General features: G+C 45.0%; 1 protein-coding gene across 9 annotated transcripts in view; it reads right to left on the reverse strand.

Moving 5' to 3' along the window:
* PARD3 (par-3 family cell polarity regulator) overlaps positions 1-25,888 on the reverse strand; it is a 766,284-nt gene that overhangs the window by 718,089 nt on the left and 22,307 nt on the right. The window contains exon 1 of one of the 9 annotated variants that reach the window (XM_053261604.1): positions 8,662-8,678. The exons of the other annotated variants lie outside the window; for them this stretch is intronic. The gene's annotated coding sequence lies outside the window, so the exon portion shown is untranslated. Of the gene's footprint in view, positions 1-8,661; positions 8,679-25,888 lie in introns of those variants that run through there. 9 annotated transcript variants of the gene reach the window in all.

The raw sequence follows: 25,888 nt of genomic DNA on the forward strand, positions 1-25,888 counted from the left end.
ACCAAAAATACTCACAAACATCTTTGGGTATGTTCCAGAAAGCAGACATATTACCCTACAACAGCAAACACAAAAGCCTCACAGACACTGCACCACTCATACATTCAGGTATCTCTTGACACGTACATCTTGTTGTGTGAATGAGTGTAGATGTGTTCATTTTAAAAGTGAATCCAATCCAATCTTTATTACAGTCATTGACCAGAATACAAAGCAAAACTACACATAAAGAAAAAACAACCAACAACAACAGCAAACAATATACAGAGCAGATTAACCAAAGCAAAAATATAAAAAAGGTTAATCGGAACATAAATATTATTAAGAATCTGAATGGAATTTACAGATTTTATAGCAGTACATGACTACTGTATTGATACCTGGACTGGATAATAAAAACTTCAAATAAAAATCGTCGGGGTGCCCTATAAGTTTGGCCAACAAGGGGGAAATTAAACTAAGATGAGTGTCCCTATAAGAATCACAATCCAAAACAGAATGCGTGATGGTCTCCACTTGACCTGAGCCACAAGGGAAAAGTGCATCTGGGTACAGATCCCTCAAATGCATGCTACAGGTAGGAAGAGTATGTGCATCCAATGTAACACATGCATAACTGTAAATGTGTACATATTGAAACAGGCGCATAGTGTACACAAGCTGTATATGCATTTGAACAGAACATGTGAATAGGGCTATACAGTCTAGAAGCCAACCATCCTTGCTGTTAAGCCCTTAAGATTAACTCACCCACTCATGATTGTACATGCTGAACATCAGTACCGAGGGTCATTTAAGACAGGAGAACAAATAATGAGTGGATCTCTACTAAACATAAAGGCAACCACAGAGAGAGAACAAAGTAGCATCACACAAGCAGATTGTGAGCACAGATTCAGAGCCATCAATTGACATCTCAAGAGTACCATTAAGTGCCATTTTTAGAACCCAAAGTCCAATGAAGAAACAATTTCCTAAACTACAAGCACTTACAATGAGACTGTGGAAGAGGAGCACAGTTCTGGCAGCAGTAGCTCTTTCCACCTCGACCCCTTCCCTAGGAAGGCCACTTGGAGAAGCAGAGCCTGAACAGCTGTTGGGAGTGCAAGTGAAATACAGCTGGCTTCTATGTGTGAAATACAGGTTGCGGTGACTCACAAGAGCCATCTTCACAAAATATAATCACTTTTAGACTGCACCGCTTCCTTGTGAAATCATCAACTTTCCCCATATTATAAGTTTCCAAAGTATTAGCATTTGGAGTCTCTTAATTACTCCATCTGCCCTGTGACCATCTAAAGGTCTTTGGAATAGATATGGCCCCAATAAAATTGAAGAAGAGGCAAGGGCGTAACTACTATTAGGCAAGGGGAGGCGGCTGCCTGGGGGCCCCCACGCCTCGAGGGGCCCCCAGAGGCAAGTCGCATGCGAAGTGTGTGTGTGTGTGTGTGTGTGTGTGTGTGTGTGTGTGTGTGTGTGTATCAGCGAGGGGCCCATTTTAAAATTTTGTCTCTGGGCCCACTCCAGCCTTGTTACGCCCCTGAGAAGAGGAGAGCTGGTCTTGGGACAATTCATGCTTGCTACCACCTTTGCTAAGCAAAGTCCCCCTGGTTTGCATTTGGTTGGGAGACTACATGTGAGCATTATAAGATATGTGTGCATGCAGAAGGTCCCAGGTTCACTTCCTGACATCTCCAAGTAGGGCTGGGAGACTCCTGCCCGAACCCTGGGAGAGTCACTGCCAGTCACTGTAGACAATATTGAGCTAGATAGACTAATAGCCTGACCCGGTATAAGGCAGCTTCCTAAGAGACGACAAATACCCCACAGCCATGAATCCATCACATATCATATCAATAGAAATTCTTAAATATGTGCCGGAATGAGAAGATGACAAATTAGTATTCAATTTGATAATATCAGCAAAATTACCAATTGCACAATTTGGGAAACAAAATGACTTATCAGCCATCAAGACGTGGTTTTTTAAAAAAAACCCTGAATGCCCAATTAGTCATTTCCACCTCCTATCCAACCGCGTGGTTAAGTTGTACAGGGCAGCATATAGCCATTTCTACATGGAGGAAAGGCTTCCCCATGTTTTACTCCTCCCAACTTCCTGGGCCCCAAAAAACGAAGCACACAATTATACCATCCTCTCCATTTTCTAGGGTGAAGTGCATATATGTACTCAATGGAGCGTCCAAGAGGCATGTGACTCTGACACAAATGGTGATCACCAGACAAAATTGACATGGAACCACACATGAAGTTCTGTAAACAGAAGGAACTTCTGTTTCAGCTTAGGACCAGCTGCAGGGGAGCAACAGCAAGAGAGATGGCATGCCCTCACCTCTTGCCTGTGGGCTCCCCAGAGGCATCCGGTGGGGGCCACTGTGTAAAACAGGATGCTGGTCTAGATCCAGCTGAGCCTGATCTTATTTCCTTATGACCAAAACACCCACTTGAATCTGCTCCAAGATCATTTAAAGGTAAAGTGAGCCATCGAGTCGATTTCGACTCCTGGCGCCCTCAGAATCCTGTGGTTTTCTTTGGTAAACAGGAGGGGTTTACCACTGCCTCCTCCTGCGCAGTCTGAGACGATGCCTTTCTGCATCTTCCTATATTGCTACTGCTCGATGTAGTACCAGTGGGGATACGAACTGGCAACATTCTGCTTGTTAGTCAAGCATTTCCCTGCTGTGCCATTAGGTGGCTTCCAAGATCATTTAGGGAGACCACTATTTGCATTACTCCTGTCAGAGGAAAGGCTGACATCAAAGCAAGAGTGAGCTTTTTCTACAGATACCCTCCACCCTGCAGATCTCCTTTGGGCAAAGAAGGCAATGTGATTGGCAGCTTGTCTGCCCATTTTCAGATGTGAACAACTAATTTTCCTTTGTATCCATGCTTTTTAAAATATGGGCTGATGTTTGACCAGAATTATTGTCCTTGATTTTCCTTCCTGTAGTTCTTGGTCTTGGTTTTGATTATGTCTGTTATATAAATGCTTCTCCAAGGGAGGGAAGGATGCCTCCTTGTCTTAAAGAGACAATCATTAGACTGCTTCTGAAGAAGCCTGCCTTGGATCCCTCGGAGTTAAGCAACTACAGTCCTGACTCCAACCTTCTGTGACTGGGCAAGGTAATTGCAAGGTGGTGGCCTCCCAGCTCCAGGCAGTCTTGGAGGAAACTGATAATCTAGACCCATTTCAAACTGGCTTTCAGACAGGCTATAGGGTAGAGACTGCCTTGGTCAGCCTGATGGATGATCTCCAGTTGGGAATTGACAGATGGAGTGCAACTCTTTTGGACCTCTCGGCAGCTTTCAATACTATTGACCATAGTATCCTTCTGGAGTGTCTGGGGGGTTGGGGGTGGGAGGCACTGCTTTGCAGTGGTTCTGTTCCTAACTCTTGGGGACATTCCAGATTGTGTCCCTTGGAGACTCTTGCTCTTCAAAATCAAAACTTTTATATGGTGTCCCCCAGGGCTTGATACTTTCTCCAATGTTCTTTAACATCTACATGAAACCACTGGGAGAGATCATCAGGAGATTTGGTGCAAGGTGCTATCAGTATGCTGACACCCAAATCTATTTCTCTATATCAACATCATCAGGAGAAGGCATAACCTCCCTAAACACCTGCCTGGAGGCAGTGATGGGCCAGATGAGGGATAACCAAGACTGCATTCATTTAAGACGGAGATAGTTATTATGCAGAGTCGGAGCTCGGGAGACAATTTTAATCTGCCGGTTCTAGAAGGGGTCACACTTTCCCAGAAGGGTTAGATATGCATTCTGGGGGTGCTTCTGGAAACAAAATTCTCCCTGGTGTCCCAGGTTGAGGCAGTGGCCAGAGGTGCTTTCCTACACCTTCAGCTGATACATCAGTTGCATCCATTTCTTGAGATAAACGACCTCAAAACAGTAGTACATATGCTGGTAACTTCCAGACTTGACTACTGCAATGTGATCTATGTGGGGCTGCCTTTGTATACAGTCCAGAAACTGCAGTTGAATGCGGCAGCCAGGTTGGTCTCTGGGTCATCTTGGAGAGACAATATTACTCCTATATTAAAAGAGCTACACTAGCTACCAATATGTTTCTGGGCAAAATACAAGGTGCTAGTTATAACCTATAAAGTCCTGAAAAGCAGAGGCCCTGGGTATTTAAGAGAACATCTTCTTCGTCATGAGTCCCACTGCCCATTAAGATTATCTGGAAAGGTTTGTCTGCAGCTGCTACCAGCTCACCTGGTCGCTACAGAGCAACGGGCCTTCTCTGTTGCTGCCCCAAGGCTCTGGAATGCGCTCCCAGCTGAAATAAGAGCCTCCCCATCTCTGACAACTTTTAAAAGTCTCTAAAGACACATTTATGCACCCAAGCTTTTTAACTAGATTGTGGCTTTACATTGTTTTAAGATTTTCATTTCTATTTTAATTTGTTTTATGTTGTTGTAAACTGCCCAGACACACATGTTTGGGGTGGTATACAAATATAATAAATATAAATGCAAATCAATTCCATGAGCAGAAGTCAGGATTAAAGCCACTGTGCATTTGGAGAGTCAAGTATGATCACTGAGAGAGGAGAACAGTCATCCCATAATACTTTCAACTTTGGGTGCCCAGATGTTGTTGGATGACTCCCACAATTTCCAGCCAGAATGGCCAAAGGCCTTTGAACATTGTGAGTGGAGATGGTGGGAGTTGTAGTCCAAAAACACTGAGGGCTCAAGTTTGGGAACCCATAAGAACGTAGGAAGCAATGTTACATCACACCACTGGTCCATCTAGCTCAGTATTGTCCATGCTGACTGGCAGCAGCTCTCCAAGGTTTCAGGCAAGAGCCTTTCCCATCCCTACCTGGGGATGCCAGAAATTGAACCTGGGGCCTTCTACATGCAAAGCAGATGCTCTACCACTGAGCTATGGCCCAGTCCCCAACTCCTGCTCTCCATATTTCCAATCACCCTCTTCACTCCATTCACTCCTTTCTCCAAAAGCATGACTAATTTTCCTGCAACTAATGATATTTGTTTGTCCTCATCAGTGCTTAATTCATAATAGTGCTTTTTAAATTAACCTCCATTAGCATACACTGCTGTATTCACTGCATCCTTCACCATGCCTACACCCTCCTTTCATCTTCTCTTCTTGGGACCTGTCAGATGCAATTTCCAATCAGGCTCTATTAGCAGCAAGCAACTCAGTTCTGGAACAGAGTACCTGGATGACCTGGAAGGGGCCTCTGTGAATGTCTGCATTAAACGCAAGACAAGAACCAGGAGAGAATGTGGTAATATTCACATTAAGTATAGGGCTGGCAAGATTGGAGCCGCTCTTTGGCAGTGTAAGAAGTCAGGGATCAAAAGACCCCAGCACACATTAGCATTTAATTATTATAATTATCTGCATTGCCCATGAGGTTCCACAGACAGACACGTAGCATAAAGCCATCTGTGCCCCAAAGGCTTAAAATGAATCAACTGATTCTGAAACCAACTCCACATGGACAAAGCCATTGCTGGAAATCACCTTCATGTTCCATCCTTCCTTCCCACATATTTTATTATTTATTTATTTGTTTATTTACACAGTCAGACAGGTGTTATTGACTGGTTTGTTTTATCCAGACATTGAGTCCTTCCCAAGGACCTGGGATGGCTGGATTTTATTATTATTATTATTATTACTACTACTACTAATTAGATTTCTATACCGCCCTTCCAAAAATGGCTCAAGGCAGTTTACACAGAGAAATAATAAATAAATAAGATGGATTCCTGTCCCCAAAGGGCTCACAATCGAAAAAGAAACATACGATAGACACCAGCAACAGTCACTGGAGGTACTGTGCTGGGGGTGGATAGGGCCAGTTACTCTCCCCATGCTAAATAAAGAGAATCACCACATTAAAAGGTGCCTCTTTGCCAAGTTAGCAGGGGTTTTGTCAGTATGTCATATGTCAGTACAAACAGACTTTAAGTGGCCTTTGTGATCAAATTCTTCCTATAAATACTGCAGTTATTTTTTGCACTGCAAGGGTTGCATATCTTTCAGAGGGTGCAAACTCAGCACCTTGAAGGATCAAAGTTAGATGTCACAACTGTATTTGAATGCAAGAGCACACCAGGAAGCCATGGATAAGGCTATCCAAAACAGTCTTGCAGATTACAGCCTCAGATTCTCTTTTGGGCATGTGTCTAGCAAGCAACCAAGTTATCATCAGCATAGACTAGGAAAATGCCTGTCATTATGGCATTATGGGGGTGACTGGATAATGCAAGGAGGAGGTGGCCCGAGGGTGGGGAGGAAGAGAAGAGACAGAAATACACCACAAGCAGGACTGCACACACAATCCCTGTAAGTGTGGGCTGGACAACCCAGCATCAGGAAGAAGGGGAACTTTCCCCCTTACCATCTAATATGCAAACAGTACGAGAACAGCAATTCTCAGTTTTGTCACATAACAGTCTCTGACCTAAACCTGGGGAAGGAAAAACTAATTCAGTTCTCCCCTAGGATTTTTGAAGACAGTCACAATGACCCTAAGTGCAGAAAGAGGAAAAACATCTTTGCAGGACAACATTTTGCTCTGAGAACTTTTCTTGTTGTTGAAAAGTGGTATATAAATTATTTCTAACAGCAGCAGCAGCAACGACATGAATTTCAGTGTTCCCTCTAACAGGGATTCCCAGACATTGTTGACTACAACTCCCAGAATCTCCAAGCAAAAGCCATTGCAGCTAGGGATTCTGGGAGTTGTAGTCAACATCTAGGAATCACTCATAGAGGGAACACTGGTGGATTCCATGTGATTGTCAAGACAAAAAGATATTCCCCAGGGATGCCAGAATTCCAGTGGCAGGGAAAGGGAAAACAGTGCATTATTATCCCAGTAATTCCCAGCACTCATATTCAGTTTAACTGACACCACCCTGCAATCCCCAAAAAGGCAATATAGTATTTCGAAAACATGAAGTGGAAAGGGCTACACAATTGCTTGCAGTGCATACAATGAGGAGAGCTGATCTTGTGGTAGAAAGCATGCGTTGCCCCCTTTGCTAAGCAGGGCCAACCCTGGTTTGCATTTGAATGGGAGACTACATGTGAGCACTGCAAGATGGATGGAGCCACTCTGGAAAGAGCACCTGCATTCAGAAGGTCCCAAGTTCCCTCCCTGGCATCTCCAAAATAGGACTGAGAGAGACTCCTGTCTGCAACCTTAGAGAAGCCGATCTGTGTAACTGAGCTAGATGGACCAATGGTCTGACTCAGTAGAAGGCAGCTTCACAAACTAAGAAAACAAATGAGAGAATGGACATTCTATCCTCTCACTTGATCAAGACATACAAAACACAAGCAGGGCAGTAAAGACGGGTCAGAAAGGAGCTTAGGCCCATTAGAGCTAAACTCCCAGTAATAATACTAGACAAGTTCTGAGCATGTGCATCATGACTTTCAGAGCCAACTTTCAACATGTGATTAGGGAACAAGGCCACCAAGGAACCGAGTGTAGCTGTCAAGCTTGCATGTCAAAGCCTCTCAAAGTTATCCATCATTCCTGCCTTCCGAAAAAAAATTGTGCCTTATGGGAACAGATTAATATAAAGAGGTTACATTAATATACCTGGTTCACAGCCATATGGAGATAGCCTAGGGCCAACTGAAATACCTTCACACATACCTTCCTCCTGTGTGAATGATATCCCTCTAAAAATGTTTGGTATTCCAAATGTTTTCCCCAACTTCCTGGCTAGGAAAAATTTCACAAGCATGTTAAAGTGAAAAAATAAATCTTTATAGGATATCAGGGGCGTAGCAAGGTTGGAGTGGGCCCAGAGACAAGATTTTAAAATGGGCCCCCAGCGCCTCAAAGTCCAGGGCCTCCGCACACCCCAGGCCCCCAAGGATTTAAGTCTGATATTCCAAAATAAGTATGCTGCCTGCAAATACATTTCACTGAATACACACACACACACGTCACAATATATAGTGATATACATTGAGTACTATACATTTGTATTACTTTTAATGCCTAGAACACACTAGAAAGATGAATGATTAAAATGGGCCCCTCGCTGCAGATTAGCAAAGGAGACTTTCAACCATGCAGGGTGAACCTATGTTTGTTTTCTCAGAATTCTGAACAAATTCAGTCAAGTTTGATTGCAGGAGGTTTTTCACAGGAGGCTTTTAAAGCCCTTTAAGACACATCTCCTCTGGAATGGAGGTGCTGCATTCACATGTTGGCCAGATTTACCCTGAAGTCCCTGCAAGTTATTGGGGAGCAGTTCACACACAAGAAAAATAAAATAAAAGCACCACACATGCTTCACAGTTCTCACTCAGACCTTCTGGGTTGCAAAACAACTTGAACATAAGTGCATTTATAAATGAATGAATGAATAAATAAAATTAATAAAATACTGTTCCAGAAGTTTTTGCAATTTTCTGCCATGAAACAAGCCACTTATAGGACTTTTTAGATAGTTTTTTTAAGTCAGCAAATTTTCCAAGCTGTTTCAAAATAAATATCCAGAGACTTCTCGGTCCCTCCCCCCCCCCCCATATCCAAGCCCTATGGCAAGCAGATCCCTATATATGGGGCGGGGGGGCGGGAAAGGTAACCACAAAAAGGAGTTCACACTCTACCTGGCAAATGCTAGGCTGGGTTGGGCAGGGCAGCAAGGAGTCTTCTGCTGCAGAGAACAGTGGTGGCCACTCTGGCTGCCTCCTCCTTCCTGGCTTGCTTGGGCCCTACTGGAGTTCAGGCTTCACTGCGGCCTACACGGAGGCCTCCGTGGAAGCCCCGCCCACCCGCCGATCAGCTGAGAGGCGGGAGAAAAGGAGCTCTTTGCCGCTTGCCTGCTGCTTCGATTGCGGCCAGCAGAACAAGCAGGAGAGATGGCGAAGAGGGCAAGTGGCTGAGGGGCTATGGGGCTGAGCAGGGGGCAATGGGGAGTCACATGAGGTGCCTCTGGGGTGCTCCTCCAGGCAGTGGGGCCCCCAGACAACTGTCTCCCCTTGCCCTATCATTGTTACGCGCCTGTAGGATATGATAACCATGAGCCATCTCTTCCTAATCCCACCAAATCAGATTTTTCTGAAAGACATTTGGCTAAGTGTGCATTTATGTAAGCTTATGCCTTGATATTTAACCTGCAACCCCTAAGACTATATTATATATTTCTGTCTCAAAACTATGTGAGATTTCTTTGTGAATTTATATATTCATTTTATCTTAACACTCAATACCAGTTGCAGGGGAGCAAAAGCAGGAGAGAAGGCATGCCCTCACCTCTTGCCTGTGGGCTCCCGAGAGGCATCTGGTGGGCCACTGTGCAAAACAGGATGCTGGATTACATAGGCCTTGGGCCTGATCCAGCAGGGCTGTTCTTAGCTTAGTCTGCAAAATGACCAAAAGAAGGACATAGAAGGAAAAGAAGGACATCGCGGCTAGATGCCTTTGCATCTGGTGAATTCATACAGCAAATCCAGCAAAACGTTGTACAGCTCTGAAGCCCATTCTGCCCACCTGGAAGCACACAAATATATTGAAAAGCCTATTTGGAATGGTTTGCTTTAGGCTTAAAATGCAAAGTGAGCATTGTTACGCCAAGGTCTAATTTAAACAAGATGCCAAGTATGAGGAAAAGCGACCCTACCCATGCAGGGTCACACACACCAAATGTGACATCTAAACCGGGTCACTTCACCTGTGTGTGCAGCGTTAGCACACCAGGGACCTGTGGACAGGCAGGTGCCACGGTTGCATGCTGATGCTGCATTGCATAGGAGAGGGCAACTCTGCTCACACAGAATGCCAGGCACTTGGGAGGCCGCCTGGGTGCATTTGCCTGCCTATCCTGCCTCACAACTGAATCAGAACAAAACGCTAAGATTCAAAAATCCAGGGCAGCCTGATAACTGCTAGAAGAGAAGCAAGGGCGAGAAAATAAAAACTGCAGAAACTCACATTTATTTATTGTTAAAATGTATGTCCCTAACATAAATAAGCATAACCATGCACACCGCTCTGGCTCCTTCGAGGCAGAGCAGAATATAAATGAAACAAAACAAAAAAACAAAACAAGAGCAGCAGTTATAAATCAGAAAATGGAAATTCTCAAAGCACACAACTGTAAAAGAAAAGAAGCAGGACACACACATACCACAACACACACGAATGCATAAAACATTATGTTTCATACAAAAAGTGATTAGCTGCCAATGCATTAAAGGAAACGCTTCTCCCGTGAGATATCCACAATTGTTCCTTGACAGGCAGCAATTATCTCCAGTAATGTACAAATACAAGAAAGCATAACCACACTTGTGACTGCCTAGAGTATTAAAGAATGCTATACAGCCATGGAAACAACTTAAGGAAACATGTTCTGCAGAGCCATCTGGTAGTGCTCCGATTTCGATCTTCAGGTACTTTGAGCCAAGTCTATAGCTCCATCCATAACTCCAAAGTCAAACAGAGAACAGGTGTCTTCATTTGCAATAGGCTAACCTATCTAGCAGTCTATGCAGCTTGCTATTAACATGAGCTTATTATCCAGGTGTTAACTATTGCTGGTGGTGGCTATTGCCTGAACAGTAGAACAAGTTATTTGCAAGTCGTCGATCTGCCCAGAAGGCCAAGGCAGCTCACAACTATATATAAAAGCAACTGAAAGTAAAGTGTGCCGTTGAGTCGGTGTCAATTCCTGGCAACCAGAGCCCTGTGGTTGTCTTTAGTAGAATACAGGAGGGGTTTACCATTGCCATCTCCCGCACAGTATGAGATGAGGCCTTTCAGGACCTTCCTGAATTGCTGCTGCCTGATATAGGTGTGGGAAACATACCAGTGGGGATTCGAACTAGCAACTGCTGGCTTGTTAGTCAAGTCATTTCCCTGCTGCGCCATTAGGTGGCTAAAGCCAGTTACCCAGGGGAGCAGGAGTGGGGGGAAGAGAGAGAGAGAGAGCAAAGCAAAATAACTGAAGGAGCAAAAGGGAGTGAAAGAGAGCAGGTCAAAACCCCGGACACACACTGTACGGATGATTAACCCAAGTCAAAGGGAAAAAAGGGATCCTACCCAGTTTCCTAAAGGTGGGAGGAATTTGGCTAGATGTACCTCCTGGGGCAGAGAATTTCATAACTGGGGTGCCACCACTGAGAAGACCCTGCCCGAGAATTCTTTGTATTTCCTATTGATTTCCAAGATACTCGTTTCTGCAGTGGGCAGAAACAGGGAAAGGCAGGACAAAGAGAAGCAACAAGAGGATCTGGACTCAGCTTTCAGCCTTTAGATGACTTGCAGGTCAATACACTGACTCAGGTGCAAAAGTGCATTTTATTGACTGGCAGAACACTCTGCCCCCACCCGCCTAATACAACACACACAGCACCTTCTGACTATGCAAGATTTTTATGGACATAAATCAGAGATAATCCATTTCTGCACATGCAAAGCAAATCTTCATATTTACACTGTTGCTACTGTTTGCCCATGGACTGCAAAAGTTTTTAATTGTATCACACTGGATAGTAAAATGTAGAGGAATTATAGTTCTAACAGAACACTTCTGCATCATTTAGAATACTTGAATCCATAGTTTTGTTTCTTAAACAAACCATGCAGTAAATTGCAACTGTTAAATATGAGGCATGCCCAGCCAAGAGTCTTATGGCAGTTTAAAGGCTACCAAATTTAATCTGAAATGAGCAAATATGTGGCCAGCTGCCGCGGCCCTGTCTGCAAAATCCTAGCTGCTGCATTTTGTACTAGCTGCAGTTTTTGAATATTCTTCACGGGCAGCCCCACGTAGAGCATGTTCCAGTAATCCACCCATCACATGACTAAGGCATGGGTAGCTGGCCAGATCTGCCTTCTCGAGGAAGCAACACCACTGGCACGCTAGATGAAGGTGTGCAAAGGCACCTTTGACCACTGCCTCCACCTGAACATGCAAAAGCAGAGCCAGTTCCAGCAGTACTCCCAAGCTGCACACTTGCTCTTTCAAGTGGAGTGCATTCCCATCCAGGACTGGTAGGTAGAATCCCTTCATCCCAATTTATTTGCTTATTTATTTTATAGACCGCCCCATCCTACAGCTCTGAAAGGTGCACAACAAGTTTAAAAACAGGGCATAACAGCTTGGGCCCGGAGTATTTAAGAGAACGTCTTCTTCACTATGAACCCCACCGCCCATTCAGATCATCCGGAGAGGTTCGTCTGCAGTTGCCACCGAGTCGTCTGGTGGCTACTCAGGGACAGGCCTTCTCCATTGTTGCCCTGAGGCTTTGGAACACACTTCCTGCTGAAATAAGAGCCTCCCCATCTCTTACATTTTTACAAAGACAATCAAGACACATTTGTTCACCCAGGCTTTTAATTAGATACTGTTTTAATTGTGTTTTTAACAGTTTTAACGTTTTAAATTTTAAATTGTTATAATACGTTAACCTTTTTATTTGTTGTTTTTATTGTATTGCAGAGACTTGCGTTTTGGCCAGTATACAAATGTGTTAAATACATACATACATACATACATACATACATACATAGATATAAAACAAACACAATCTAAAACACAATACTTAAAACAATATAAAAACCATTTTAACACAATTCAAAACCAATTAAAATACCCAAAAACAATTTAAACACCTCGGAAGGCAAGGCCAAACAAATAAGTTTTCAGGGCTCTCTTAAAGGCCAACAGTCAGCCTAAACTATTGATATCTGCCGAGAGTGCATTCCATAGGCAGACGTGGCTGCCGCATTTTGAACTAACTGAAGTTTCCAAACTACGTACAAAGGCAGCCCCACGCTGAGCACATTGCAATAGTCAAGCCTGGAGGTTACAAGCTGATGCACCACTGTTTTGAGATCATTCTCATCAAGGAATGGATGCAGCTGTCAAATCAGCCAAAGCTGATGGGAAGTGCTCCTGGCCAAAGCCTCCACTTGAGATACCAGGGTGAGGACTGGACCTAAGAGCACTCCAAGTGGCTCTCCTACTGACCAACAGCACCTCCATCTTGTCTGGATTCAATCTCAGTTTATTACCCCACATCCAGCCTCTCCCTCCCCCCAGCCCCCGATTCAGGATATCCACCACCTCCCTAGAATTGGGTGATAAGGAAAGATAGAGTTGTGTCATCTGCATATAGCTGACAACTCAGTCCAAGTCCCCAGATGACCTCTCCCAGTGGTTTCATGTTTATATTAAACAGCACGGGGGGCAAAACCGAACCTGCGGGACCTCACAGGCCAATGACCAAGGAGCCAAGCAGTAGTCCCCCAGCACCACCTTCTAAACCATCTCCCCAAGAAAGGATTGAAGCCACTCCAAAGCAGTGCCTCCGATACCCACACTCAAAAGGTAGTCCAGAACAACACCATAATCAATGGTATTGAATGCCACTGAGAGGTCCAGCATAAGCAAGAGGGATGCACTCCCCCTGTCAAGCTTCCAGCATAGATCATCCACTAGGGCGACCAAGGCAGTTTCAGTCTCATATCCAGGATGGAAGCCAGATTGAAAGGCATAATACATATCATCCAAGGCCCTCTGCAGCCAAGATACCACCACATGCTCTATCACCTTGCCCAAAACAGGAAGGTAAGAAAGAGGTCTGTGGTTGTTCAGGTTGGAGGGATCATGGGAAGGCTTTTTAAATAGTGGTCTGACTTCCACCACCTTGAGGCATGATGGCATCCTGCCCTCCCTGAATGAAGCATTGACTATAGCCTCCAACCAGGCTTGCTGGCGGGTCACACTGTGAAGCTAAAGCCCAGGCCCTCCACCAACCCTTCTCCAAATGGGCCTCTGTGGAATCAAGCTGCCAACCAGGACCATAAGAAGTGGAGCATCCACAGATACATAGAGCTTGCCATGTTGCTCAAATTGCTTTAAAAATGATCAAGGTGGAGAACTGGTCTTGGATTCCTTTGGATACCATGACCACCAACACGATTAGGAAAGGGACGTGCAAAGAGCACACAACAGAGATGCCTTGCTGACAGATTTCTGGTTTGAACAACTATTTTGGAGCACATGTAGTGAGCTCCTCCACCCGCCACCCCGCCTCCATGCACTAATGGGATATGCCAGGATGACACTGGGATCTCTGAGGCAGGTCTCCCAAGGGGCACGTTCTTGGCACATCCCCTTCCTAATCCTATGGGCAGGGTTGGTATAGTCTGAACAAGCTCCTATTTTATTTTATTTTAAGCCACTTGCAGATGGTCCTAGGCTAGCTGTGGGCCAGGAAATGTGGGGCTTTCTCCAGGATTCATCTATCTAAGAGCAAGCAAGCAGTTTTTAAGGAAAATCTGACAACATACCATTTTAATGGGGCTTTTAGTTTATAGTTTTAAGCTTTAGAGCGTTTTTCCATATTTTAAATCATTTTAATTGTTGTGCTTTATATTGTAAACTGCCAGGAGATTTGTATATGAGGCGGTATAGAAATATGCCAAAAAAATCAATAAAAATCCCTGACGTCAAGTACTAGCTGCCTATACCATGAGAAACTGTCACCTTAAGTGGCGCAGTGAGGAAATGCTTGACTAAGAAGCAGAAGGTTGCCGGTTCGAATCCCTGCTGGTACCATATCGGGCAGCAGTGATATAGGAAGATGCTGAAAAGCATAATCTCAGACTGCGCAGGAGGCGGCAATAGCAAACCCCTCCTGTATTCTACCAAAGAAAACCACAGGGCTCTGTGGGCGCCAGGAGTCAAAATCAACAGCACACTTCACCTTATACCATGAGAAAGGAAGTGCAGACAGCTTCAGCTGGCCTTACAAAAGATCACAGCCTGGGGAGTCAAGTGATACCAAAGGGCCAACCCAGCACCACTGTAAAGGACAATTGTAAAGGCCAATTTGCTTCCTCCCCTCAGGTGCTGACAATCTTGAACCTGCCCTGCTGCCTGACTTTTGCCCATCTGTTTGTTACCTGCCTGCCTCTGGACTAGAATGCTTGACAAGCAAGAGTTTTTGATTCTCCATACATACACAACACTAACTGAGCAAAGAGACACCTTTTAAAGTGGTGATTCTCTTATATTTGGCAGGGGGAGAGCAAATGGCCCTATCAAACCCCAACACAGCATCCCTCCATGGCTGTTGCTGGTATCTGCGTTTTTAGACTGTGAGCCGTCTTATTTATGTATTTATTTTTCTACATAAACTGCTTTGAGAATTTTGGTTGAAGTTCTTTGGGTGAGGTATATAAATAATAATAATAACTAGTGGGCCCGGGCACAGAGCATCTGTGCCTCTAGTGCGGCCGGGCCCACCGCCGCCTGCGCTTCGGCCGGGCCTGCCGCCTTACCTCCGCGGCCGCCTTGCCGCCGCCTTGCCGCCGCCACCGCCGCCGCTGGGCCCGAGGGTGCTGCTGCCGCCGCCGGGCCCATCGCCGTGGCCGGGCCCAGGAGTGCTGCCGCCGCCGGGCCCAATCAGGCCCGCCGCCTCGGCTCCGCGGCCGGGCCCGCCTGGCTCCCCGGCCATGGCCGCCGCCGCCGCCGTTCTCCTGGGTGCGCCAGGACCAATCAGGCGCCCCAGCAGCCCAGCCAATCAGCTGGGCTGCCGGGACGCATTTCTCCTGGGCACACCCAGGAGAAATATATATATAGATGATAATAATAATAATAATAATAATAATAATAATAAGCAGTAGTAGTAGTAGTAGTAATTAGGAGCCACCTAATGGCACAGTGGGTAAGTAACTTGCCTAGGGAGCAATAGGTTGCTGGTTCAAACTGGTATGTTTCTCAGACTATGGGAAATATCGGGCTGCAGCAATATAGGACGATGCTGAAAGGCATCATTTCATCCTGTGCGGGAGATGGCAATGGTAAACCCCTTCTGTATTCCACCAAAGAAAAGCACAGGGCTCTGTGGTCACCAGGAGTTGACACCAACTCAACGACTACCTTACCTTTAGGAGTAGTAATAATTATCTGGAGCACCTTGTTCTCTGGAGAGATGGCATGCCACCACTCAAGTTACCAACCATGTTAGTGCACACTCGCAGCACTACTAAGGATGATCAGCAGGGGACTCTAAGCCTAGGGCATTTCTCTCCTGGTAGGAGACAAAATTCATCACCAAAGCCAACACACACAAAACAAAAACAGGGAACCTGTTGGATGCCTAAAGTTGGATGTGTGTCCACTATTTATCCTGGGAATCCATACTCCAGAGATCAGCACAGAAAAGAAATTAGAGGCAATGACATGAAATCCTTTTTACAAATCAAAAGATCTCCATGACTAACATCTTCAAAAACTGACTTTTGGCTAAGCCTGTCTCTACACTGACTGGCAGTGGCTCTCCAAGGTTTAAGGCAGGAGTTTCTTCAAGCCCGACCTGAAGGTGTCAGGGAGTGAACCTGGTACCTTCTGCATGCAAAGCAGATGCTCTACCACTCAGCGATGGCTGCATTCCCTAAGGGGAATATCTTACATGTAGTCACCCATTCAAATGCAGACCAAGGCAGACAAAGAAGAAGTCATCTGCATTTTTGTAAGATAAATGATGATCTGTCAGTAGTTTTTCTACAAAGCCACCTGGAACAGGACACCAAGGGTTGGTGCACAAGCAAAATGGCTGCAAGATGGAGGATGTTTTAGAAGGTGCCCCACAGCACCTTGCAGAAATGCATTCTAATGCAGTAGTGTGCTACAGAACTTAGGCTTCACAACACTGCATTTTGCCAATCCTTGTGACAGATCTCTACAATCTGTGACCCACCCAGCCAAATATAACCCACCAGCCATATCACCTGGTGCCTTCTGCAGCACAGTCCCATAACAGGACACTTGTGTAACACCATCCATGGCTGATGAGGTTCTTTTGGCGTGGGCTGTTGCACAGACACAACTGTCATGACAAGTTCCTTGATATGGCAGCTGTGCTAAACACACTAGCCCTCTGATGATCCCCTTCATATGAAAGCCACTGACATTACCTGCAAAGGAGCAGGCACAATGGAAAGGTAATAAAATTAAGCCACAGAACAAAAGGAAAGCAGAACAGCACTCTTGAAAGAGCTTAATGGGCAATGAGGTTATTTTGGTTTACTGCTATTGCCTTGAAAACTGAAACTGGGAAAAGTGGGGAGGGGGGGGAGAGAAACCAGAGTGATAAGAACTGAAGCAAACAGGATGGGAGCAGCCCTTCAAGGTGAGAAACTAATTGAAGGCAAGGAGCCTTATCAGCCCCCTGCTTATATCTGGTGGTTCTTTAGTTTTTATAGCTCTCCATTTTTAGCTTTTAGTTTGAAACTTGTTTTAAAAATTGTAATTTTAAGTGTCGTTTTGGCCTGGTCTTTTAACTTAACTTTATTAGTCTTTCATTTTACATTGTATCTATTTTATTCATGTTGTGAGCTGCCCAGAGCAATAGAGCAACGGCGGGGAGGGGTATAAACATTGTAAATAAATAACAAACCAACTGGCCAGGAAAATATATATCCACTATTAAAGGAAGCACGCTCCTTCCAGATGTAGGAAGAAGCAGGGGGAGAGAAAGCCAACTTAAGGAGAGAAAACCAGAGTGGTGTTTCTCCAGAGAGCGTGTACAAGACACCAGCAGCACTGGGGTGGGAGACACAAGCATGCAAAAAGCGTTTTATGGTGAAGAGGTCTATCAGCAGTTGGGTCACCGGGATTCCTGAAAGCGCCAAATACACGTTCCTAGCTGCTTCACGTTCAGCCTGAAGCAACTGGTGGTACTAGGCAGTTTTGGACACTACGGCCAACAAGCCTGCATGATTTGTGGTCCCGCTGAACCAATTTTGGACTCAACAGCCAACACACAACAGCCAACACATCATCCTACTGTAATCAAAGCAGATACTCATCCCACTGTCCAAAACAGAAACTCACACAGGGGAGAAGTGACAATACAAGATACAAGCAAGAGCCTGCAGAAGTTTCCTTTCAGGTGTTACTAGCCAAAGGGGGGGGGTGGAACTGAACCACAAATCACCAGTTCATCCTCTTGTGGCACAGAGAAGAGGTGTAGGAGCCAAGGGGAATAGTAGTTGCATGCATCAGTGTGGGTTTGGAAGCTAAATGGCTAATTGAAAGATTGTGCCGTCAGGTTGGGGTCGACTCATGGTGATCACATCCTCTATAATAAAACCCTTAAGCGTGATCCCGTGTCGCCCGTGTCTTTCTCGGCAGTTCTGGGCATGCACGGAGCGGAGTGGAGCGGACACAACAGGCGTCCTTTGCGCCCAAAGCGCCAGTTCAGGCAGAGGCTTTGCAGAGAGAGGAGCTCTGTTTGCGAGCTCCTCTCTCCTTCTCAGATTATGGTCCCTGACGGCCCGACTGATGCAGGCCGAAGACGGGGGTGAGGAGGACTCGGGCAGCTGGGAGGGCGGGTGCTGGCTGCTGCGGCCGCGGTGGCAATTGTTTGGGCTGATTTGGCCCTTAATCAGGTGGGGGGGGCGGGGAGATTAGAGCCGGCAGAAGTGTCCGGCCTGACCGCTATTGACTTTACTGCGGAGAGCCCAGAGGCAGCGATGGTGGAACTCTCCCCTACTAGCGCCCGTTAATGTAACGGGCTGAAAATTGCTAGTTTCATATGATTTTCTTGGTAGAATGCAGGAGTGGTTTACCAGTGCCTCCTCCCGTGCAGTATAAGATTATGCCTTCAGCACCTCCCTATATTGCTGCTGCCCAATATAGGTGACTACAAATGTATTTACTAGGAACAGTCTGGGAAGCATGCCGGCGGGGATTTGAACTAACAGCCTCTTACACTCTAGGCAAGCTGCTTCCCCCCTGTGCCACCGCAGCTGATAAATGGCTAATATCCAACAGGACTTGCAGAAGCCAGAGAGACAAGCCAAGCAAAATTTAGAAAATGAGTGTCATGAAGTTTGAAAACCAACACTGGGATGGAATTATATTTGAAGCAGAGTGTTCAGAATGTTAGACAATATTTTATTGAGAGCGATTAAATTCAAGAGCAGCACATTAGTATTTTTATAAGGAACCCTACTACAGTTGATGTCCTAAACAGACCAACAGCTACTGCACTTGAGCAGAGGGCCTTTCCAGTGGTGGCACCTCGCTTATGGAATAGCCTCACATTGTCAGGCACCATCACTTTGTTCCTTTAGATGTCAGGTGAAGACCTTTATGTTCCCCTCAGGCTTTTTAAACTGACTTTTAAAATTGATTTTTTAAAATTAAAAAAAAGTTTAAATTATTTTTATTTTGTATTGTTGGTTGGGTTGTGTTTTATGTGTTTTTACTGGATGCTTTTTTAATATTGTCTTGTGAGCCACCCAGAGAACAATTTCCTATGGGTGGCTAACAAATAAAGTTTGTTGTTGTTGTTGTTTTGTTGTTATCTGAAGACTACAAAATCAGGTCAAGATTTGCAGGTGTGAATGAGCCATCACAGATCATCATAAGACTGAGCCATCACAGATCAAAACAACATAGACAGAATTTCCTTATCACCTCAAGCACAATGTTTTTAAACTGATGTCCATTCACACATTCAACTGTGAATCATCCATCCAGGGAGGAGAAATCAAGTGCACACGTATACCAGCTCACAAGAGTCTTACAATGCTGTAGTTTCGGTATCACTGCGATTCCACTAGAGATGTGAATCAGACCAAAAGAGCTTCTATGGCCCTTGCTTACAAATCCTTATCCTCCCTTGTCAAAACGCAGAGAATTTTCTGAAGGCAGCCCCATCGTTAAGAAGCCAAAAGAGACAAGAGAACACACAATGGCTCTCACGTTACTGAAGAATACTGAATGGCTTCTTCTGCTCTTCTTCCACTCGTGCCGCCTTTCCAAACACTAAAGCAAGCAGCTGTGCTGCATCCATCATGGTAACAGGCTCCAAAACAAGCCTTTGGTGGGAAACTGCAACTGCAGTATTGCGTACACAGCATTTTAAAGCTTGTGGGGCTGCCTTTTCAAAAATTCAACACCCTTTAGAACTAGGCCTATCCTGGCTGATGGAAGCCAGCTGGAATCATCAGAGCATCTCCAGAGGAAGGCACGGGGCCAAACTGTTTTAGTTTGTGGTTATTGGGCTTCGTTTTTAAAAAAACTCCACAAGAACTAATACATATTTCCCGAGTACTTATTTCCCCCTCCATCATTCCCTTTCTTCATAAAGTTGCCAGAACTGGCCATCCGACGGCTTCAAGCACATGCAAATAGCAGCATATTCCTGGCCCTCTACCAGTCTGACATCTTCCCTAGGCATACCACTGAGACTGCACTTGATTATGCAGTTGCCCAGCCCTCCTCTCCTCCTAATTTCTTCCTGCGGCAGCAGCAAGGAGCTGCAATGGTGTTGCAAAATTCAGAAGCCCCAAGCATTCTTCTTGACCCATGCTTATCAAGCAGAGAGCACCTCCAGAAACAGGCACTGATAGAAATGTCTTGCCTTTATCCTATTGCTAGGAGTATCACAGTGTAATCCCTGGCCCTTCTCTTCCCTACGTCTGGTCACCGTTTGTGTCGATACAGCCACACTGTTTCCAGCCCATTCGCATTTCTACCAACCAATCCCTCCATTCAGGAGACTCTACCAACCCTGCAAACCGATCTCTACTTTGAGCTCCATAAGCAAAGCCACCCTAACACATGGCCCAGCTGCACAACTTCAGCCCACCTGCAGATGCTGAACTGCCATCATTCCTGACTACCGGCCACTGTGGCTGGGGATGTTGCTGGTTTGAGTCCAGCAACAACTGGAGGGCTAAACTGTGCGGTCGTGCTTTAAAAGGAGCCCAATTCATTTTCAACTTCATCCAAAACTCTCACCCGGCCATTGCTTCATTTCCCATAGCTCCCACTCTCGCAAGGATTCCCATTAAGTTACCTTCAACTGGTCTTTTCAGCTTTCCCTCTCTCTACTCTCTCCCCTCCCACTTCCTCATATATATCCAAGCATGTCCGAGATGAATTACAGTGATTTCTTCAGTTGGGGCACAATGAGCATTTATGGAGATACCATCCCTATATTTGTGCACTGCCTTCAAGCATGCCTCTGAGCTACATTTAGCAGTGAGAAATTCACTCTCTTTCAAATCAGAGGAGAGGTGAAGCATGGCTTAACAGGCATTTTGCGCACCTTCATCATGAAATTCAGCCGATGCAGCCACTATAATCGATTTGTTATAATGCAGTTACTGCTTGTAGCACTTCCCTCGGTCACAGGGTGTAGCAGATTACAGCCTGTGTCTCAGAGTAAGCTCACATGAGGGAAAGAAATGCAGAATCATCCCTGCTTGAGCTGACTGGCTACGCTGCTCCTAAAACTATCCTGTATTATCGGTAGGTTCAAAATGCTGCCACCAAGAACCCTAAAATTTGCAGAGAAATGGACCAGTGGATTGGGTGCTATAATCCAAGGTCCCTCTCTGTAACTGGGTATTGGGCAATTTTTAAAAAACACAAAACACTTTGATGTGTAAGATTACATGGGATGAGAAAACTGATAGGTGCTGAATGTCTGAGGACATGTTTGCACCAGAGAAAAATCCCCCTTTGGCCCCTGCTTTTCCCGAGTTAAAAACCAACTCCAAGAGGCTCCAACTCCAAGAAAGAATAAAAAACAGTTTTATTCAATTACTGCAGACTGCTTCCTTCTGTCTAGCTTTCTTAGATACGGTCAAAAATACTTAGTAGATTACAAAAACAGGTTGTCTTAGGCATGTTTAAATGTTTATAGAGTCTTTTGCAAAACCCTAGGCAGGATGGGCATAGGCTAGTGTTTCTTATTTCAATTACGTTGCAGGTAAACTATAATAAAACAGTATCAGGAATATGCAAAAGCATACACACCAAAGAAATATATGTTTCTAACACAAAATCTAACTAAACAAACTTTACCCTAAATTAATCTTCCCAGAGCCAAAGCCCAGGCTTCCTCACCAAACTGCAGATGTGAATTCAAGCTTCCTGCCCTCCTATCTTTCAAGGGTCTGCAGAGTCATTCCCCTGCAGCCAACTTTCATGGCCACATGTCCTCCTGTGTACCTGCCACTTAACTTCTTCTTTTTTTTTTTTTTTACAAAGAACTCCCCTCATCCTGGCAACAGCTCTCTAGGTCCCACCCAACTAGTGTGCCAAATGGCTGAGTCCTGGAGTTCACCAGCCTATCAGTCAAGATAGGGTTCACTTCTGCTTAACTCTTTAGGGGGAGGCGAGTCTGACCACTACACAGGGTGTTAAGCAACTGGTGCTCTCAGCTGCAATGATACCAGCCTGTACATGCGAGAGAACACAAGCAGGGCCGACCCTCAGGATGAAACACACGCAAATCTGAAGCAAGAGCTGTCTTCCTGCTTCATCCGACTCACATAAATGGATTTTCACTGTAGCTAAGTGCTCAGTGAGTCAGCCCTAGCAAGATCATGGTGACTTTTCACTCAACTATGGAAAACACATACTGTTCAAAACCCAATTGTTGAACTTGGTGTCCTTGGCAGGGACCACCAGCACCAATACTGAACCCTTCAAGTCATCTTAAAAGGAGCCTCTATCCTCCCGATGTAGACACACAGGTCAGCTTTCTCTACACAGAAGTACAAAGTGGAGACAAGGCACCATCAACCGACAAGCAGGCATGTTATCAGCAGGCCAGGAAAACACAGAAGGATCTACCAATATACACAACTGAGTTAAATCATCCCTCTTGAGCACGATTGCACAAATTCAGCCCTCTACTTGTTTCTGGACTACAACTCCCATCATCCCCAGCCACAGTAGCCAATGGTCAGGGATGGTGGGAGTTGTTGTCCAACATCTGCAGGAGGGCTTAACTTGTGCAGCTCTGCTTTTAAGGAAAGGGATGTCACTACATACCATCTTATCATCTCACTTGTTAGCTTTAGTAAAGAGGCTAACTTCAGATAGCTACCTATGAAGCACACTGGAGAGCCATTTACGTAAGAAATTGCACATTGAGGGAGATGAAGTGGATAATCAACAGGAATCCCCAAGAGTAACAACAAATCTGAAGCTTGCCTGCTTTGGGAGAGGAACTGCTTCCATGTTCAACTGCTAGTTCAAGGGCAATTCTTTACCCAACCCTGAGGCAGCCCTGTTAGTTCTCAAGGGGCAATGCCCATGTAAGGAGACAAACTCCTTCTGAACGCAGCCAGCTGCTGAGATCTTACATAATGAACAGCAATATTCAAAACAGCATTATGACCCGTTTGCATGTCATCCCCTTTTTTGCAACAATAAAATTTCAGTCCAACATCTTTGCTGTCAACAGCCCAGTTAGCAATTGCTATTTCCTTTGCACTTCAGGTGTATCTCTCTGAGCAGGGGTAGGCAACCTTGGCTCTCCAGCTGTTGTTGAACTAAATTCCCATCATCCCTAGCCACAGTGCTGTGGCTGGGGATGATGGGAGTTGTAGTTCAACTACAGATGGAGAGCCAAGGTTGCCTACCCCTGTCCTAGGGTTTCCAGGAACCCTAATTCAAACTGGAAACACATCACTGTTAGTGTAGTACTTTATTTCCCTCCCCGTAGCATTCCTGAACTGACTACAGAAATCTAGTGCACAGCCTATTCACCCCTCCACATCCTAAGAGGCAAAGGGAAGAGTGGGGGTTGATGTTCCCTGGAGCTTAGGGGTATATGGCGGAACGTTGAAACTCCTCCTTAACTTAACTATACTGGCACCACAGTGCAGTGTTCCATCTAACAGAGATGCCCAGATGTTGTTGACTACGAGTCCCAGAATCCCCAAACAAAGGCTACTGCAGCTGGGGATTCTGGGAGTTGCAATCAACAACATCTGGGAATCCCTGTTGGAGGGAACGCTGCCACTGTGCCAGGGTAACATTTCAGAAATCAGACACACCAAACCACACATTCCGACTATCCAGACGAGAGCCACTCCTGTTCTTCACAAGATAGGAAGACTAGCACATACACAACTGAAGGAGAATTGCATTTTCCTTTTATCATCATCAGAAGTTAATTTCACTTTAATTTCGGGGCACAATTCTGTTCTTTGACAGCACTCTGCAAAGCAGTCATTAGGGCTGCCCTGAGCTGGGTGAAGAGTCTAGGGTGGGGGGTGGAGACAGAGTGTGTGAGGGGCCCCCCCTTAGCATTTATAATTTTCTCTCAGCCCAACTCCCAACAAGGGTTGTTGTAAGAATAAAAAGAGGAGGGGGTATGAACCATAAACACTGCAGTGGGCTGCTTGAAGGAAAAGGTGGGATCATGAATGATCCAGTTACAGTTGCCACCAGCTCGTTTGGTGGTGACCCAGGACTGGGCTTTCTCTGTGGCTACCTCAGGGCTTTGGAATATGCTCCCTGCTAAAATAGAGCATCTCCTTCTCGGTTTGTTTTCAGGAAGACCCTCAAGACTCTCCTATTCACACAGGCTTTTAATTACAATTTTAATAATTTGTTGTAATAACTGTATTAAGCTGTTTTTGTTGTGTATTTTACTCTGTGTTGACTTTTAAATATTTTAAATTTTGTACACTGCCTAGAGATGTACTTATCAGGCAGTATACAAATATAATTAATAAATGATAAAGTTTCAGCATTTCTTAGGCTGCAATCCCATATATATTTACATGGGAGTAAGCCCCATTGTACTTAATGAGGCTTCCTTCCAAATAGAGACATAATAGGATAAGTCTCTAATACATGAGTTTCCAGCCTTGGGTTCTTGGATGTATATCTGAGGACCGAAGGGTGAGAACCCCTGCTCTAACAAACCAGTCCACTAATTCCAATTAGAAGTGGTGTCTTTGTTTTATTTTGTGAAACAATCTGCCAGAAACAAGGATTCCTGTCACCGTGCTGCTACGCAGAGACTGTACAATGAAGATGCTACCAAATGAAGATGCTACCATGTAAACACATTATATATTGCTAGAACTTTTAAAATAAAAATAATGGCCTGGAGAGCACATTGCTTTGATTTTCTAGATAAATCTTCTTTTTCTGCTATGAACTCAGCAAATTATAATTTCATTCATCATTAAATATCTGATCTCCTCTTAATGCTTTCAACATGGAAAGATATCAATATGAAATTACAAACATGTCTATTTCTAAAGTGAAAGTAGCACAAATCTTAAAAGCTTTTTGCATGGATCTTAAAATATATCTGAAGCAATCCATAGACTTTTTTAAATAATAGCCTGAAGGCACAGATCAAAATTTCCAAATGAAATAGTCCCTTGTATATATGCTCAGCAGATGAAATACTGTTTGTTTGTTTTTCATTGTTTAAGTCTAGAAATGCTTCAAGCAAACTTCCAGGATTTAAACTTTTAAAGGCAGCCTTCCAGGATTTAGAGTCTTAGGAGGTAGGAAGAAGCCAATGAGGAAGTATCCTCACACAATACATAGACAATATACACATTACAGGTCTGAAGATGAGGCGCACAGAGGAGGATTCAGAAATCTTATTCCAAGTCAACCAACTAGGTAAGGAAATAATACCAGCTGTACCTGACCCAATGCAGACCCAGACTACATGTGAGCAGTCTTAAGATAGTCCCCTTAGGGTCCAGTCTGGTTCAGCCATCAAAGCGGGCTGAACCGGTCCAGGGGTTATACTTGTAAAAGGGAATCTGGTGAGGATTCCCCATTACAAATACAGGGGGTGGGGGACCCTTCCAGGGGTAAGGGGCAGCAGGGGCAGCAAGAGAGACAATATGGTCCTTACTCACCCTCTCTGTGGCCTCAAGTGCACTCCTCTCTTGGCAGTGGCTTGTTAATGGAGAGTGCTTGAGGCCGCAGAGAGGGTGAGTGGTGGCACTGGCAGCCAGGTAAGGACCATATTCTCTCTCTCACCGCTCCCTTCCAACTGCCCTCTTAACATGCCGAACCACCAGAACCGT

The sequence above is a fragment of the Hemicordylus capensis genome, chromosome 6, assembly GCF_027244095.1.
Source record: "Hemicordylus capensis ecotype Gifberg chromosome 6, rHemCap1.1.pri, whole genome shotgun sequence".
NCBI lineage: Eukaryota > Metazoa > Chordata > Lepidosauria > Squamata > Cordylidae > Hemicordylus > Hemicordylus capensis.